The following is a 19,725-nucleotide window of genomic DNA, read 5'->3' on the forward strand; positions in this document are numbered from 1 at the left end:
CACACGTTGCCTATTTCATTAATGTTCTCCACAGGGGTGAAAGTGGTTTGAGTTTCTTACAGGAACTATAGGCTACTACCCCAACCTTCATCGTTTCATATAGTTCTCCTCCTGCCCCCAGCTTCATGCATCCCTGAACACACACATCGTGGTGTTGGTGTCGAAATTAGAAACACTTTAGGGCTGCCAAGTTTCACCAAAAGTTTGGAGTGAGAGTTTTTGGTGGTAGCGGCGGCCCCTCTCTCCCACACAATTATTTGTGCTAGTTTCCTGCAATTTTAAACCAGCACAAGAAATGAAAATAATTGGAACATTTGATAAAACAAGAGAAATTCAGATAATATATCGTAAGTCTTAATAAACAAATACAGTAGGCTACAGAGTCTAAAACAAAATTGGGCCTCATCAAGTGAACTCAACCCCTTGGTCAGCAGCAGAAAGACCATGGGTCATCATCTTATGTACAGTGCATTGCTCATAGATGGCTATCATGTTATACAGTACATACCAGGGTTTTTCCTGGGTCAGAATCAAGCCTTGGAGGTTGATGTTGTGCGCGCGCAGTGCGCCCAAATTTTCTTTGAGGGACCCCCAATTGTTGTATTTGTATTGTAAATTGTAATTATTATCATTAATAATAATAATAATAATAATACGATGCGATGCGATTTGAAAGTACCAGTAGGCTACCAGATACGTATGCACATATTTTGCTACCAGGGTTGCCAGAGGGAATTGACAATTTCCAGCCCAACCAGTCTAAAAGCTGCCGAATCCACCCGTCCAGTGTGACCAAAAGTAGCCCAATCTGGCAACACGGCTTGCTTATGGAAGCATATAGTGGACTAAGTTCAAATGTTAATGCAATTTGAGATTGCATTTGCATGTTCCACTTTTGCATGCATTCTTTCAGACAATATTAAAATTCAAATGCAATTCTAATGAGCGGATGTGTTTCCTAGAACATATAAATGCAATTGCTAATCACATTATTGCATTACAATTTGAATATTGACTCAAATAACGCAGGCAAAAGTGGCAAATGAATATGCTATTTTGGGATTGCATAGTCATTTTCACATTAGAATGAACATTTGAATTTCGTCAGCTACAAAGAGGATGTGTTTACTAGAACATGTAAAAGCAATTGCGTATCACATTATTGCATTACAATTTGAATATTGACTCAAATAACGCAGGCAAAAGTGGCAAATGAATATGCTATTTTGGGATTGCATAGTAATTTTCACATTAGAATGAACTTTTGAATTTTGTCAGCTACAAAGCAGCGCATGACTTTGAAAATGAAATGTCAAATGGCTTTGCATTATCATTTTAATATTGACAGCGGATGTGCACATCAGGTACATGACAATGCAAATCATTAGAATTGCATTTGAATATTGTCTGAAAGAATGCATGCAAAAGTGGAACATGCAAATGCAATCTCAAATTGCATTAACATTTGAATAAAGTCCACTATATGCTTCCATAGGCGCGACTGTAATCCCGGTCGGACTGTCTCAGTGCCCAGTGCTGCCCACCCAACCATGTCGCGTCGGGTCTACTGTAAAGCGGGTTAACGTGTCCTTTTCAAAGGTATTAAAATAGACGCAGGGAAACATAACGTCAACCATGTGTTTCCTTGTTGGAAATTATGGATCGTGAATCGTGATTGCTTCTGCACTCTGCAGCAATCGGATTTTGATTGACAGGCAGCTGCATCTCTTCCCCCAACGGCGTTCCGGCACAGAAGAAGTCTTGCCGGAACGCAGCACCGGACCGTTCCGGCCCACTTTCACCTATGGTTCTCCATATAACGACGTCGATCATTGATCGGCAACGACACTATATAATAGTTTGCCTAACTGGCCATCGGATTTGCGATCCTAATATCTAAAAAGCAATACGGCTTTCTTATTTTATCGGATTAAAGCAAAGACCACAAATTCCCATTGACCGGCAGTCAAACTTCTACTCTTCTATCACCCAAAAAGGGGCATGCTCGTTCTGATGACAGGGAGATGACGCGCAATTGCTCTGATGAATCCTGTGCATCAACAAACATACATAAAGTGCACCTAGACTGTATTCTATTCACCTGTGTGAATACTATGGTGACTGGTCAGATTGCAACACTTGCTTCAATTGGAGGATTTGTGACCTCTGAGCAGTAGGGGGCGCCTGTCTGGACAGCCTGAGTCTTGTGTCATTGGGATGAGGGGGCTAATTCAGCTGCCTGTGTTTGTATTAGTCTTGTTTGTTTCATTGTCTCAAATGTTTATGTTCACTATGTGCAACTATGTGTCACCAACAGCACTGCCATTACTTATACAATGTAGAAAGAAAGGGTGCTGGACAGCAACATCCTTTCAACAGTGTTGCTGTCAATGACAGCTTCACATGTAGACCACTAGATGGCAGCGCACACCATATTGGAGTCTGTATCGTAATAATAACGTCTGGGTCAAGACGACCATACGAATTATAGAAATAAACAAAGATGTAATTGATAAAAGGTGCTATATAAAGTTTATTATTATTATTATTATTATTATAAATCCTAGAATTCAAAATCAAACATATAACAGAACACTCAAGAATACCAACAGAAAATGAAGACAAGTTATTGTCACATCAAAACGTTACAAACCATTTCAATTCAATTCAACTTTATTCGCCATGTGCAGTGCACTAGGAACATGAGTTGTTATTCTACCATGCTGAACAGGCAACAGTACATACAACAGCAAGACGACAATACAACAATACTCAAGATAAAATATACAGTACCAATATGAATGAATAAATGTACTGTACAACTTAGTGCAAGAACATGTAAAGTGCAAGGTGCAATGATCCGGAGTTATTTAGGAGGGCTGTGGCTTTGGGGAAAAAACTGTTCAAGTGGCGTGATGTTTTTGACCTGGTGAACCTGTACCGCTGTCCAGAAGGGAGTAGTTCAAACAGGCTGAGAGCTGGATGTGAGGGGACAGACACAATCTTGCGTGCTCTCTTCAGTGATCTGGAGCTATGGAGGTCTGTGATGGGAGGCAGGGGGCAGCCGATGATCCGCTCACCTGTGTGAATCTGACTTTTAATGAACGGTGGAGACTAAATATCAGCCTGCACAATAATATGGTAAAGGAAACCCGTGATATTTTAATTAATTATCCTAGCATTGTGACTGCCAATGGCCCCTGGTCCTAGCATGAATTATTTTTTCTCATAACGACTGATGTATAGATTATTCACTTACTTAGACAAATGTAGGCTACTTGTTGTAAGTTGTGGATAAAGGCGTCTGCTACATGTCTAAAATGTGATGTCATGTACCTTTCTAACACAGAACAGTGGATGAGCAACAGAGCCTATAGTTAACATGAGTTCAGAGGTGAGTGGTCGCTAGCTACAAGGCAGGTCAGCCAGCTACAGGGTTAGAGGGCTACAGGGCAGCTACAGGGTTAGAGAGCTACAGGTAGGCAGGTCAGCCAGCCAGGTTATGTCAGGTAGAATGTTAGTTTATCAATGATCAGGAGTTATTGAGGAGGGCTGTGGCTTTGGGGAAGAAACTGTTCAAGTGGCGTGATGTTTTTGACCTGGTGGCCCTGTACCACTGTCCAGAAGGGAGTAGTTCAAACAAGCTGTGAGCTGGATGTGAGGGGTCAGCCACAATCTTGCTCTCTTCAGTGATCTGGAGCTGTGGAGGTCTGTGATGGGAGGCAGGGGGCAGCCGATGATCCGCTCAGCTGTCCGTACGACTCTTTGTAGCTTGGCCTTGGATCGGGCAGACGCAGAGTCGTACCAGACAGTGATGGAAGATGTTAGGATGTTCTCTATGACGGCCCTGTAGAACTGGACCAGGATGTGACGACTGATGTGGAGTCTCTTCAGCTGACGGAGGAAGAACAAGCGCTGCTGGCCTTTTTTAACTAGATGGGTGATGTTGTTATCCCATTTTAGTTTGTTGGAGATGGTAGTGCCCAGAAACTTGTAATTCATCCATTATTGTGACAGGGGAGTTATTGATGACCAGTGGAGAGTGAGTTTGGGCCTTTCCATAATCACCTCCACTGTCTTGGTGTTGTTGAGTTCCAGGTTATTGGCTGCAGACGAGGACACCAGACGGCCGACCTCCCTCCGGTAGGCGGTCTCGTCATTATCAGTGATGAGGCCAACCATGGTGGTGTCATCTGCATATTTGATGGTCTTGACAGGTGTGTCACCAGAGGTACAGTCGTTGGTGTACAGGGAGTAGAGCAGGGGGGAGAGCACACTGAAGCCTTCCTGAGTAGTAAATTATGTTCTTCTAACTGGACCCTGGATTTGGCATAGATTATTTTTTCTTATGATTACTGATGGATAGATGATTCACTTAGACAGATATATATATATATATATATATATATATATATATATATATTGTAAATCGATTTGCATGAAGGATTCGGTTAAATGTAAAAATAAAAAAAAACATTAAATTAAATCAAGTATCGAAGCGGGACCTCTAGCTGGCTGCTTTCTTATCGATGCTATTTTTCAGGTTTTCTGCTCGAAATCACATGCCCACAGTGAATATAGAATATCTCCACAATCACAAGGGCCTTCATAATGATCTTGGTATCAAATGATACCTGTGGGGTGACTGTAGAAGTGTCAGAATCCAAATATATGTTACTGTGTCAGAGTAAATAGAGCTAGAACATTGTGAAAAATCGAAAATTCACTCTCCGCCTAAAAAAACAACAGCTTTTAGAGTGAATATCAGCTTGGAAACCTGACCTTATAGCCCAAATCATCTAGGAATCCGTACTCCAGGGTCTGATGAGTCAGACATCAGTGTATCAGACTTTCCCATGTATCAAGACTGTAAAATGTATTATATTTCATTGACATATCACTATTGGTATAAATTGCATCTAAATCCAACTGTTTAACTTTAGACTGTTTCCGTCCAGCAGGGCTCCCCTGCGCGCTCCTATTGCGCAACTGCCTCGTTTTCACACCAGCTTCGTGACGCGTCGTTTAACCACTGGATTTTCTCCCAAACCCATTGGTCAAATTTCATGATTGACCACTCATTTGAAGCGTCAGAGCCAATAGAATCGAGCAGAGGCGGGAAAAATTACTTTCGAGGACCAATGATATGGAAATTCGGGGGTTGAAACCAAGCATGCTCGGTTTTGCTATGTGACGTGGCTGTAAACAAGGGCTTCTGACTCGCACTGTATTTACTGGGCAAGGAAAAAAAACGATATGGTCGTTTGGAATGGAATCAAATTAATCGTTTGCGATATCGATGAACATTATTGATAAAGGTAAGCTCTTTATATCTGTTATATTAAACATAGACCCGACTCTAGCCCCAAATGTGGGGGCGTGGATAAGATAACCCCTGCGCCAAACACACCACTGTGATATTGGCAATGCAAGTTGATAGACATACCTTTTTTATTTATCTCACTTTCTAAATATCAAGTTATCACACTTTCAAAATATAAAATTATCTATCTCGTAAAAAGTGGGAAAAAAAAATTAAATTATAATTTCCCTGAGTGAGGCAGTCCCACTCATATTTTTCATTGTATTGGACAGATATAGTGAAGACAAACAGGAAAGTGAGGAGAAGGGAGAGAGGGCATGTCAGCAGGGCATGGGCTGGATTCGAACCCATGCCGACATGGGCATATGTGTGCACTGTCGACCGCGGTGCTAGACCACTGGACCACCCCAGGCCACGGGAAAGACACTTGACGGAACCGTCGTTCGGGATGTCGTTTCCGCCTGTGAGACATTTTTGACGCACATATTACCTAAACCAGCCTGTAAACCTGCTCGCTACCAGGTTTGTTCAGAAGGATTGGTTGCATAGCAACCAAGCAGCAAATTATTTGAGCCACATTGATTGAACGGAACACAAGCTGAAATTAGCACCAGGATCTGATTTAAACCGGGATCAGATTTAATCACGGTACGTGGAATAGCCCCCAGGTCTTTGTTGTTCATTCCCAGCTTCAGCACAACCTTAGTGTGGGGTTTGGGTTTAGACCTGGCTTGAACCACACTTCCCATCCTCCCACACGGCACAACACCAGAGCGACAAAATATAAAATGACCTGCAGTAAAGAAAAGTGCATGTGATCATTTCTAATGTTATGTATATCATGACTTGTCTGAGGCTCAAAACTTTAGCACTTGTACTAAGAGGTAAAATAAAGTAAAGGAGATCCTTTATCAGCGATCAGCAAGATGAAGGGACTGACGCTGTGGATCCCTCAAACAGAATGAATAACACCTATAACTTGTTGAATAGTATCAAGATTCTCTTGTTTACCATTTTACTTTCTTTTAAGAGAAAGAGACAAGATGCAGTTCAGTAGACTATGATGGCAGTCTTATTATCTTTTAAGTCATTGGACCTTTGACAGATGCATTGCCATCAATAATGCCTGTTGACAACATGTACTGAACTTTATTGTCGACAGATGTTGTCAACAATAGTTTAACAGACATTGTATGCAAAGAAAGACATAGAATAACTGTATATTTTAGGTTTGATAAGGTAAGACAGCAGAACTGAAGACATTATGCAATTGTTTTATTAGACAAATATAAATATCAGGAATTGAAATTATTATTGAACAGCATTATCTGAAGTCCCAGTTGGTGCCTTGAATATAATCCATTTACCAGGAAGCACTCAAAAGCATTTTAAGTTCAACACATTTTAATGAAGGGGACACAATTCCAAGTAGACGTCATCCCTCTTCTTCGTCAACTCATCTTTCTTCTCTAACTCTCTGCAATAAATAACAAAAAAAGGGACACATTTAAATAATATATTTAGGGGTACTTCAGGTTGTCATGTTCAAGCATCTGGTTTAATGAGTTTATGTTTGTTGTACTAGGGTGGACATATATCTATATGGTGAAAATATAAAACATTGAAACAACGCTGAGAACCTTTACTTAAGTAATTGCTTAATTTCAAATCTAAACTTTTGGAGTATGGCACTAAAAGACAACAATCTGTCCTCTTTCCATAAACTTATGGAGAGCACTGTATCTGGCTCAACAAGTTCATGTTACCTGCAAGACTGCCAAATACTTCCACTTCACACAGAGTAAGGTATCCTGTCTTGTCAGGGATGATCACACTGACAAAGCGACCCTCCATGTTGTTACACAGGAAGGTCTGTGTGTGTTCTGCTGGGATGGGGGAGATGACAGTGCATCTGAGAGAGACAGAGGAGAAAGATCAATATGTCAGTTCAACAATGTACAAACCCATGAACAATACACTGCCATGGATAAGACCAAACAATGTATTCAAATAGTTGAATTAAATGAAAGTGTGAAGTCTTCTGCACTTGGTAGGGAAATGCTGCATGCATCACCTGGGATTGTCGTTGCCGTTGTTCTCCAGTGAGTTACCAATACGAATCTCAGCACCTTCAAGCCTCTCAGCACAGCAGTCTCCTCTATTGGTGATGGACACAGCACTGACTCTGTACACATCCAGCAGGTCCACTCTCCACCAGGGGTTGGCCTCAGACCGAGTGTGGGTGCAGGAGGATCCTCTGTGGAAGTGTGGGTCTGTGTTCCCATCAACGGCCCTGAGAGCAGGAGCGCTAAAAGCCGTTGATGACTGAACAGCCACTCTTCCAAACGCCACGTTTACTGGAGTGAAAGACAGAAGAGAGATCATGAATTGTGCACCGAGAGTCCACGTTAAGTCCTAGAGGGGCTCTAGCTTCATATCACAACATGTAGATAAGACATACTGTATTCCCACTGTAGCAAAGATCTTTGGTTTAATAAACGCTGCTCTTTCTTATAATTATAATAACACATTAGACTTGTATAGCGCTTTTCTAGACACTCAAAGACGCTTTACAAACTGAAAAGATCGAGTAGTAATAATAAAAAGAAACAAAAAAAGGTAAATAGAAGAAAGTATAGGGGCCTAATTAAGGTAGTGCTGTGGACACATGGGAAGGGGGAGAGGGTTGACTGGTGAATACAAGTACATGTACTAACATTTAGTGCCAAATACTTCACTTCACACAGAGTAAGGAACTCTGTCTTGTCGGGGATGACCACACTGACATAGCGCCCCTCCATGCCATTACACTGGAAGGTGTAGACGCTTTCTCCTGTGATATCGGGTATGACATCGGGTATGACCGCGCATCTGAGAGACAGGATGAATATCAATAACAGTTCAACAATCCTTTAAAAGAAAAAAATTCACTGGTATGGATAAGAACAAAAGATGTATTCTAATAGTTGAAGTCTTCTGCACTTAGCAGGAGGAAATGCTGCATGTCACCTGGGATTGTTGTTGTCCAGTGAGTTACCAATACGAATCTCAGCCCCTTTAAGCCTGTCAGCACAGCAGTCTTCTCTATTGGTGATGATCAGAGTATCGACGTTGTACACATCCAGCAGGTCCAATCTCTACCAGGGGTTTGCCTCCTTCCGTGTGTGGGTGCAGGACTTTTGACGATAGTCTGTGTTTCTGTTCCCATCAATGGCCCTGAGAGGAGAACCACCATGACTCTGTGATGACTGAACAGCCACTCCTTTCAAAGCCACGTTCACTGGAGTGAAAAACAGAAGAGAAATCATGAATTGTGAACCTTATGTGCACTACATGGTAAATGGACTGCACTTATACAGCACCTTTATCCAAAGCGCTTTACAACAGCCTCTCATTCACACACCAATGTCGGCAAGCTACCATGCAAGGCACCGGCCCGCTCACTGGGATTCAATGTCTTGACCAAGGACACTTGTGGCCGGCCGGGACTCGAACCGCCGATCTACCAACCTTGCGATCATTAGAAGGCGGCTCTACCTCCTGCGCCACAGCCTCCCCTGAGCTGTGCACTGAGAGTCCACATTAAGTCCTAGAGGGACTCTAGCATGATATTCACAACATGCTTGAAACGATTGGCAGATAAGAGAAATACATTCCCATTGTTCTGAAAATATTTGGTTTTAAAAAGCACTTTGTATAAGGACCGTAGAAATAATTGCTGCTCTTTCTTTTGTAAGTAGAGTATGGCTTAACATCTAGTTAATGTTACCTGGAGGACGAATTTCCAAAGTGCCAAATACTTCCACTTCACACAGAGTAAGGAATTCGGTCCTGTCAGGGATGACCACACTGACATAGCGACCAAACAGATTGCCACAGTTGAAGGTGTAGGTGTTTTCTGCTGTGATTTCCTGGATGTGAGCACATCTGAGAGAGACCGAGAGGATAAAGGTCAATGTCAGTTCAACAACGTAACAAACCCATAAAAATGCACTGGCATGGATAAGAACAAAAGATCTTCTGCATTTAGCCGGAGGAAATGCTGCATGACTCACCTGGGATTCTTGTTGTTGACCAGTGAGGTACCAATACGAATCTCAGCACCTTTAAGCCTGTCAGCACAGCAGTCTCCACTGAGAGTCCACATTAAGTCCTAGAGGGGCTCTAGCATGATATCATTCACAATGTTCTTGAGTCAGTTGACAATTCAAAAAAAAGACATCTCAGAAGGTTACAATAGTCAAAGACATGCTTTATGTAATGTAAAATCTAACTGAACATGCCAGTAACAGTCTTTAATGTTGTATTCTTACCCAGTTCCAGTGGGAGGCCTTGTGGCAGCACAACTCCTGTGGAAATGTCCATATCATGATGCTTTACAATATGTTTGTCACTCCAGTTATACAAGTACAACCGTGAGAGTTACTTTCACACGGGGGGGTCTCCATTTAGGGTGCGTATAAGACAGAATATAATATCAAAATATAAGAGGCAAAATAAAACAATAAAAAATTAGAATTAACAAATTACACATTTAAGGCAATTATACATCCAGCAGAGTTTGCAGAGGCAGGGAAAGCATATAGAACATAACCAAGGTGGTGGGGGACTGACTCGTGCAGCAATAGTGGTGGAGGGGCGATAGATGGAAGACATGAGGTACAGCAACATTTTATTAGGATCAAATGCAGTTACTAGACACTTACCTGCTAAAGTGTAGAGAAGTAGACCCCATTGCATGGCTTGTTGTGGCATCATTGAATCACCTGTTCTCAATCTCCTCTGTAAAAATGAGATAATAAGTTCAACAACGCTGCCTCCCATGCGCTTCAAACACACATTTGCTAAAACTATTGGATAAATGTCAATTTGACATCACATCCAAGAGTCATGGATAGCCACAGTAGTTTAGAGATTGCTACATGTGGATTCTTTTTGGTTCCATGTGGAAGCCTTTCCACAGAAGTTTCTTCATGTAGCCCATTTTGGAAGCGTTTTTTGTAAGAGTGTAGGTCAACGACAGCTCACTACTACAGAAGTAGCAAGAAATAAACAATCCTCAGTACTCACAACTCTAGTAGACCTTATTGTGCTCCTGGTTATTCAGTGTTGCTCTTCTCAACATACAGCAAACAGACTCCTTCAAGTGGCAAGATAATACCCCTCTCTACTCAGCTGCTCCTTATATACAATCATTTCTAGTCACATGACCAGGAATTGAGGGAACTGAGATTGATTTGGGTACTGTGTCTGATAATAGGTTGTGTTTTCAGGCTAATGCAGATGCCATTTCTGAGAAGGTAAAACAACGTCTTTTGAAGTTATTGAATTCTGAATTATTTTAATGTGTGCACCAAAATTTCCTAAATTTCGTTGTTTGGTACCTGTACTGTAGCAATGACAAATAAAGTCCATTCCATTCCAAATGATGACTCTGTTCTATTGGCCAATAAGAATAGGCTTGGTCGGCTTGTCAGAGTGGCCTTTCTTTGTTTTATTATTTTGAAACTGTAAAAATAAAAAATAAAAATATCTAGCTGTAAAAGGTTACAAATAAAAATGAATCTTGCTTTAAAAAAGACTTGAATATTATTTAAAATCTGTGGAGAGATCTCAAACATGGCTTCGTACCTTCATCCACAGTCTCCGGGGGGCTCTATACTACTACCTTATCGGATTTACACAAGGCGGAGTTGAATACATCGATAAGTTGTATTGTAATCCAAAGTGTCTGATATTAGTTCTCTTTTCAAAAGCCAAAAGTGTCATGATGGGGGGTGATATGAATTTGATTTGACATGTAATCTTTGTAGAACTTACCAGTATTTATCGTCCACGACTCCTTGAAGCACTAAACTGGGCCATCCTTTCCTATTAGCGAAGTCTCTGTAGGCATCGCAGGGGGGCAACACAGGGACAGAGGTACAGTCGTTGGTGTACAGGGAGTAGAGCAGGGGGGAGAGCACACAGCCCTGAGGAGCACCGGTGTTAACTGTGCGGGGCTGAGACAGGTGAGGGCCCATCCTGACATCCTGCCTTCTGTTGGTGAGGAAGTCAGTGATCCACTGACAGATGAAGGGGTGGATATTCAGCTGTATTATGTACACTATTTCATTTTTCTAACAAACATATTCATTAAATATCATCTGTTCTATAAATTAACATAATTAATGACCAATATTTAAAAAAAACGTACATGTTCCAATCATATCACTATATTATGTACAAAAAGGTAGAAAGTATAAATACAACTTTAACATCTTAAACTTTAACAACTTTAACATCCCAGGCCACCATCCCACCCTGCCTGAAAACCTCAACTATCATCCCAGTCCCGAAGAAAAGCACGGTGAGCTGCCTAAACGACTACCGCCCGGTGGCACTCACACCAATCATCATGAAGTGCTTCGAGAAACTAGTCCGGGCCCACATAGTCACACGCCTCCCGCCCAACCTGGATCCATACCAGTTCGCCTACAGAGCCCACAGGTCCACAGAGGACGCCATCGCGACGACTCTCCACTCCACTCTATCCCACCTGGAGAGGGGAAACAGCTACGCGAGACTGCTCTTTGTGGACTTCAGCTCTGCCTTCAACACCATCCTTCCAGACAGGCTAGTGACCAAACTACTAGACCTGGGACTATCACACTCTATATGTGCATGGATCAAGGACTTCCTGTCTGACCGCCCCCAGAGAGTGCGGGTGGGCTCCCACACCTCCACAGCCCTCAGACTCAGCACTGGGTCCCCCCAGGGCTGCGTGCTAAGCCCCATCCTCTACAACCTCTACACCTACGACTTCACCCCCGTCCACCCCAGCAACTCCATCGTAAAGTTTGCAGACGACACCACCGTGGTGGGCTGCATCTCGGGGGGGGGACGAGGCGGCGTACAGGGATGAGGTAGAGCAGCTGAGCAAGCTGTGCAAGGTTAACAACCTGCTGCTGAACCAGTCAAAGACCCAGGAAATCATCGTGGACTTCAGGAGGAAAAAATCTGAGGTCCAGCCCCTGCTCGTCGATGGGGGGAGCGTGGAGAGAGTCTCAACCCTCCGATTCCTGGGGGTGCACATACAGGATGACCTGTCCTGGAAGAACAACACAGCAGCCATCATCAAGAAGGCACAACAGCGGCTCTTCTTCCTGAGAGTCCTCAGGAAAGACCACATCGGACAGGAGATGCTGGTGGCCTTCTACCGCTGCGCAGTGGAGAGCATCCTCACCTACTGCATCTGCATCTGGTTCTCCAGCTGCACAGCCGCAGAGAGGAATGCGCTACAGAGAGCCGTGAGATCGGCCCAGAAGATCACCGGCGCCCCCCTCCCCTCTCTGGAAGAGCTGTACAACACACGCTGCCTCAGGAAGGCCTCCAAGATCTCCAGAGACCCATCCCACCCTGGGTACGAACACTTTGCTCGGCTGCCCTCGAACAGGCGGTTCAGGACCATGTTCGCAAGGACAAACAGACTGAAGCTCAGCTTCTACCGCAGGGCCATTCAGGCCCTGAACACAGCAAAGACCTAGGTTCTAGGCCCTGGACAATCTAGACAAATTGATGGCAGCTACTAGATTGAAATCAAGTGTAATACTGAAACACAACTGTGTACATTTCAAACCTGCAAACTGCGACACTTTAAATGAATGTGCAATAACACTATGTGCAATATGACAACCCTCTGGTACATAAGGTTCAGAGATAGGAAATGTTAGAATAGGTATAGCATAGCATAGAGTACAGCACAGTGTTTTATTTGTATAGTATAGTATAGTGGATAGTGTACATAGCCTTTATTTATGTAAACCAGCTCTTTTCCCTTCTTGTTTTTAGTTTTTTTTTTCCTAGCACCAGGGGAGCCCCCCCTCCCAAATGTCGTTGTTTGGTACCTGTACTATATCAATGACAATAAAGACCATTCATTTCAATTCAATTAAATCAATTCATTCAATTAGGACATGCCAGCTTGTATTGATATTCATTGTATTTTCTCTGCAATATGTGCAGCTGTTGTGCTATGGTGGAAGAAAGACACAACATTTATGACCGCCTAGCACCCTGGACACCTGGTTGATTCCTGTTGCTTTTTGTGCGGCTAAATTTATTTTGTGTGCAAACATCCAATTTGGGGGCCCAGTCCAGCTTCACTGATTTCATTGACAATATTTCTAGCATTATCTGTTGTGTCTGGAATTGTGCTTCCTGGCCTCTCCAACTTCCATTCTGACACTACCTCCTTCAGTACTGTCGTGTATTTTCATGCTCTGTAACCATAGCAATGGCCCTCTAATACACACAATGGCCTTTTGACATGCATGTGCAGAGGCTGTAATATCATCATGAGTAGATATAATTGCATTAGGGCCCGAGCCAGAAAGACGCCCATAGCATAAATTGCATTAGAATTGTATTAGACCATAGGGTGAATTGCATTAATAACATCCTATTTACAGGAAAATGACCTCACCTACTATGATCTCACTGGCAAACTTTGTATCTGAACCAAATTAAAATGACGTGGACTCTGTTTTGATTGGCTCAGCGACAGTGACAGTGACAGGGTATAAAATCCTCTACACAGATGGGCTCTTTCTCTTTTTCTTCATATCCATATCTTTGACTTAATATCCTGTGACCGATTCGGACCACCAGCTCCATTGAGGGGCCATGCTGTGTAACCTGCTTTTTTGAATAAACAAGTCTTAAATTTGCTCAAGAACTCTTCTTCATTTTTAGCAGTAACAGATACCAATATATACGAAATATATGGCGAGCCAGCCAGGAGTAAATTAATAGCTTATAAGTAATTATAGTGACCGTCAATTTTTGCATCTCTTCAACTTCTCTCAGCGCCTGGAGGTAAGTAGCCAATTCCCCCCCTCTCTCTGCCCTCTCTCTGCTCTCTCTCTGTCTCTCCCTCTGTGCCTGTAACCCATTGACTTCTGCTCCCCCTCCTCCTTTCTCTGCTCCCCCTTTCTCTGCTCTCTTTCTCTCTCTCTCTCTCTCTGTCAGACTTCCAGCTTTGATGTAATTAAATGGTCTTAAGCTATAAACAAAAGAATTTAGATTTGTGTTGAGTATCTGTTAGAAATATAAGATAATTACAATTGGATTGAATTTAAAGAGCCGGATTTAGAAATCTGTATTTGTACATAAATGTGTAATTGTACGATATTGTAGAAGTATCGTGTGTGTGGTGGAGCAAAGGATGAATTGCTTCAGTGCGCGTTTTGCGAATGCGCTGTCGACGGGAAATTAACGGAAGACGTTTTGTTGATGGGTCGGCAATATTAGTTATTGTTAAGATTAGCGAGAAGCTGATAATTGTGTTATTGTATGTAAAAGGAATGAGAATTCCTGTTTGATAAGACAAAAGGACCATTGTGAGCAGTGAGCGGAGCTTAGACGCCATTTGCAGTGTCCTTTGTCCTTTGTGAGCGGAGCTTAGACGCCATTTGCAGTGTCCTTTGTCCTTTGTGAGCGGAGCTTAGACGCCATTTGCAGTGTCCTTTGTCCTTTGTCAGCGGAGCTTAGACGCCATTTGCAGTGTCCTTTGTCCTTTGTCAGCGGAGCTTAGACGCCATTTGCAGTGTCCTTTGTCCTTTGTCAGCGGAGCAGAAACACGCACGCGCAGACACGCGCGGACACACACAGGCCTAGATATCTCTGTGAAGGGACCGTGTAAGATTTAGTTCGGTAACTAATAGTTAAATTGCATTGAAAAGAGCATTATTGTTATAGACTAAGAAATCGATTCTTCAGAACTGTGTCAGAGAATCCATTCTTAGACGCCATTGTCTTTGTCCTTGAGGAAGGACACACACAGAGGCCATCTCTATGAGGAAAACGTGAATGCATTGTAAAATATTTGAATGAGATAAATAATACGTTTAACTGCATTGAAAGATAATCTTGATATTGCGGAGTCGTGAATGTGCTCTGTTTGTGAAAACAAAAGTTGTGAAAAAGACCGTGGTTTTTCAAGGAAAAACCGTGGGGTAGAGCCCATCCCCTCCCTTTCTGCGTGTCTCATTTCAAACACACGCGCTTTTCGCCCTAAAACACACAACAGAGCTGAAAATCCTTTCTACTACAAAGGGAAGCTGAATTTGATCGATTGCATTGCTCATCTCATGAGATAAGATTGAATCCATTTCACATAGACTGTAGTGGTATAAGGATAGTGGGTTGATCGTTGGGGTATTTTAAAGTAGTTTGGGGATATTTGTTGAGTTTCATTCGCAAGTCTGGTGAAAAGCGGGCACATGCGCGGAGAGGGGCGTAGCCCAGCAGAGACTGGAGACGGATTCTTTTTTCCTCCATTTTACTTCCTTGCCTTTCACCTTTCCCCGCAATAAAGATTGTTGCATAAAAGATAAGGTTGAATCCATTACACATAGATTATGGTATTTGTAAAGTTGGAGATGGAGTGAATTGATCAGCGGGGTATTTTAGATGGTTCAAGGCATTCATAGACTGCATCTTGCACGGAGGAGCTGATTCATTCGCTTCGTACTCCTGCAGCGGAGAATTCCATCCTTTCATGCGGGAGTCGAGCCCCGATCTCCCGCATACCAACCGGCCGCGCAACCACTACACCAAGAGAGTTAGCCCCTTGACAACCTATTACTTTCACAGCCTATTGTTTTTTACGGTCTATGGATAATTCAACTGTCTAATGAAAACCATTACTCCACAGGTTTTAAATCAATGTATATGATTATATAATGAATAATTCTAACTAATCGTTCATTCTTTTCGCTTGACGGTTGGGTTGTTTATGGATTGTGGAAAATAATGGGTTGCGACTTGAAGATCACGGCAGGGTGGTCTGAGGCAATCGATGGGACATTTTCGGTTGCTTGCAGAATCGGATTCCATCTGAACCTATCAGATCTATGGAAGGAACTTGCCGCCATCTAGTGGACGGAACACGATAAGACAAGTCGGTTACTTGTTGTTTGAACATAAGATGTTGGAACATAATGTTTATTATCTAGTGGACAGATTGTAATAGTCCAATGATAACGTTTTCTTTCACAGGGTTACATCAATGAAGTGTCAATGACTAAGTCTAATTAATTATGCATTCCTTTCAAATAACAAGTCGATTTCTTTACAGATTGTAATTAATAATTAATCATTTTATTCCTTCCAAACAATAAATCGATTTCTTTACAGGTTGTTGTCATTATTCGTGTTTTACATCTTTTTATTTCAAGTTAAGTTCTTTTTCACAGTTTTTGATTAAAGAATAGCAGAACAGTTTCTATCTGAGGATTGATCAATCAAGGGTTTGTGGATCAGAAAGACTTAGAGCGTGACCTGCCTTTGTAATTTGATAAATTGTGTTGAACAGCCATTGTAGTTTAATAATTAAAGTTGACCTGAACTATAATTAGTATTGATTGAGCAATTAAGTGATACACATTCATACACAATAAGGGAAAAACATTTAGATTAAAACACACACACACACACATAGATTACATTTAAGTCAATAATACACAATACCACTGAAACAATCCGTTGTTCTGAATTGTAATGTTCTGTGTAGACAGTTGACACAGTTAAAAGTTGGACTAGCATCTGTTTAGCAGATACGGCAACAGAAGGTGGGTTGTAAGAAAAGTACACCTTATAGCATATTTTCAGCATATTGAGCAGTATAAATATTTCAGACATGGGAGCCAAACCCAGTAAAATTGTGAGGGCTGTTAATACAGATAAGGGAATATTAGCAAATTCATCCCCTGTGGCTATAGTGGAAAAAATGAATCCTCTTGTTAAGGAGATTAGCAAAATGTCAACGAAATGGAATATTCGTTGGGCAGACATTGAACAACCATGGCCAGAAGAGGGCACCTTTGACTTACAATTAATTGCAACATTGGAGATACTTATCAATGCACATAAGGCGCATCAAAAAGGAAAGATTAGATCAGAGAAACGCAGGTTAGAGTTAGCTATTTTAGACCTCTTCAAGGTAGAGGGGCAGAAAGTAGCATTAGCTTGGAATGAGAAAACAGCTCACATGGATCCAGAAAAAAGAGATGAATTGGCCAAAGCAATGGAAGAGAAAGTGAACATTCCATTCTCACACACAGCTCCAATCTCCAGTCCTCCTCCCTTTGCCAAGATACTGGAGGACAATTCTCAGCGGATCTACCCTCAGGTCCCCGTCCTAAGTACGAACGGAGCCTTCACTATCAAAGATGAGGGTGATAATGTACTAGAGAGGGGAAGAGCGAAAGTGACCGTGGATTTCGAACCAGAGAACAAGACAGATGACAGTGAAGATGGCAGTGGAGGTGAAGGCGAATGTTCCGGTGCTGACAGCAATGCACAGGGAGGTTACAGTGCTCAGATCAGAAAACTAATAGCCAGGGCCGAAAAACAGGGAAGGACAAGACGCTATAAAAAGGGAAAAGAAGAAAGTGGTTCTGAAGATGAGCAGGAGTCTCTGAAGATAGAGAAGAAGAAAGAGAGCTTAAAGCAAAAGAAGAAGATGTCGGAGGAAGAGGAGGAAGAAAGGGTGAAAAAGGATAAGGAGGAGTTAAGAAAGAGGGCAAGAAAACTCCAAGAGAGAAGCCTAAGAGAGGAGGAAAGTTGTATACGACAGATAGAGGAACTGTTAGAACAGGTAGCTCAAGTGACATCACATCATACATCCCAGCCGAACCTCCCAAGGTCTACAGCGACACCAAGGCGGGACGAAAGAACGAAGCCACTAGTAAGCAATTATGGCCTTAGACCAAGAGGGAAGGCATCGGAGGAAGAGGAAATTCAGGGGATCTTCCCGGTGCTGTTTCGAGATAACAAGATAGAATATCGTCCTTGGGGTCATACAGATCTGTCTGAAGTGATCGAAAAACTCCCAGTCCTAGAAGATGGGGGTCACCCTTGGACTAACGAGATGGACGTGAGACTGACAGGGACGCAGGCCGCGATGGGAGACCTGAAAAGACTCTTAGCCTTTATTACAGGATTGGACACCATGCAGGAAATATTGACGAAGGCAGGACTTCATAAATATATCGGTACATCAGTTTATGACCCAGAGCTCTTCGCAGCAAACAGAGGCAGGCTGTGGAAGGCAATCAGAGAGACATACCCTACTCACATTCACCCAGACAATATCATCGTGATGCCACTGGGAGAAGATGAGAATCCCAGGGGTTTTGTAGCCCGTGTGCACTCTCAATGGAGAAGTGTGACAGGGAAGGATGCCGAAGATAACCCGTTAGAAAAAGCCATAATCAGGGAAAAGATTCAACAAGGTCTCCCTACCCCAGTTAAGAACAAGTTAGCAGAAGTGGTGGGGCTACGACACATGAACAAGGCTGTTTATATAGACAACGTAGCACACCAAGTAGAATTATTTAGAAAGAAGATTCAGATACAGAAGGCACAAGACGAAGACTCACTCAGAAAACTAACTCAAGTACAATTGACTGAAGGCAAGAAAACCAGAGAGAGAGTGCAGACCATAGCCCTACAGGTCCCATCTCAGCCACAGCAACTGCAAACTGTCCCTCCCCAGTCATACCCACAGGGGCCACAAGGGGGGTATCCATACCCACAGGGGCCACCAGGGGTGCAAGTGGTTCCGTACCAGCCATACAACCAGCCTGGCCAAGGACCACCACAAGAGGGATGGACCGCAGCCGGGAAGAAGATGTTAGGACCATGTTTCCAATGCGGCCAGGATGGACACTTAGCCCGTACCTGCTGGAAGAAGAACCAGGGGGGCGCAGGGGGGAAACAAAAAGGAAGATATAGGCCCCCTGCTACACCGGCTCCAGGAGTGGTGAACCCCTACGGAGGCCCAGCAGCTGGGCTATAGGGGTGCCCAGAAGATCCGAGAGGGGGGTGCCAGCTGGTGGTGACAAACAGGCCTGAAGATGAACCTACCATATGGGTGTCGGTCAACCAACGTCCATTAGAATTGATGGTGGACAGTGGAGCAGCCTACACCTGTCTGAAGCCTGAAGATGCCACGCACCTTCCTATGTCTGGGAAATATGTGAAGACAATCGGATTCGAGGGAATTAAACAGCTGATCCCTACTACTGAGCTTGTAAGCTTAGAGTACAAAGGACAGAGAGCAGATCTGTCAATACTTGTATCAGAACACACGCCAATAGGGCTACTAGGGAGAGATGCACTATGCCAATTGAACTGTACAGTGAAATGCACACCTGACGGCTGTCGGGTGACAGTGCCACAAGAGAACAGACAGCTGTCTGTCATGATGGACAACAACGCATCTATGGTGTATTGGGTGGGAGGGCTTAGCCCAGACCTAATGGAACCAGCAAGGATGTGGGACAATTATATCCTGGCACACATGTCAGAGGCCAGAAGGCCTACTGATCCATTGCATTGTACACTCCAGTATTTTA

The sequence above is a fragment of the Nansenia antarctica genome (assembly GCF_963989245.1).
Source record: "Nansenia antarctica genome assembly, chromosome: 1".
Taxonomy (NCBI): Eukaryota; Metazoa; Chordata; class Actinopteri; order Argentiniformes; family Microstomatidae; genus Nansenia; species Nansenia antarctica.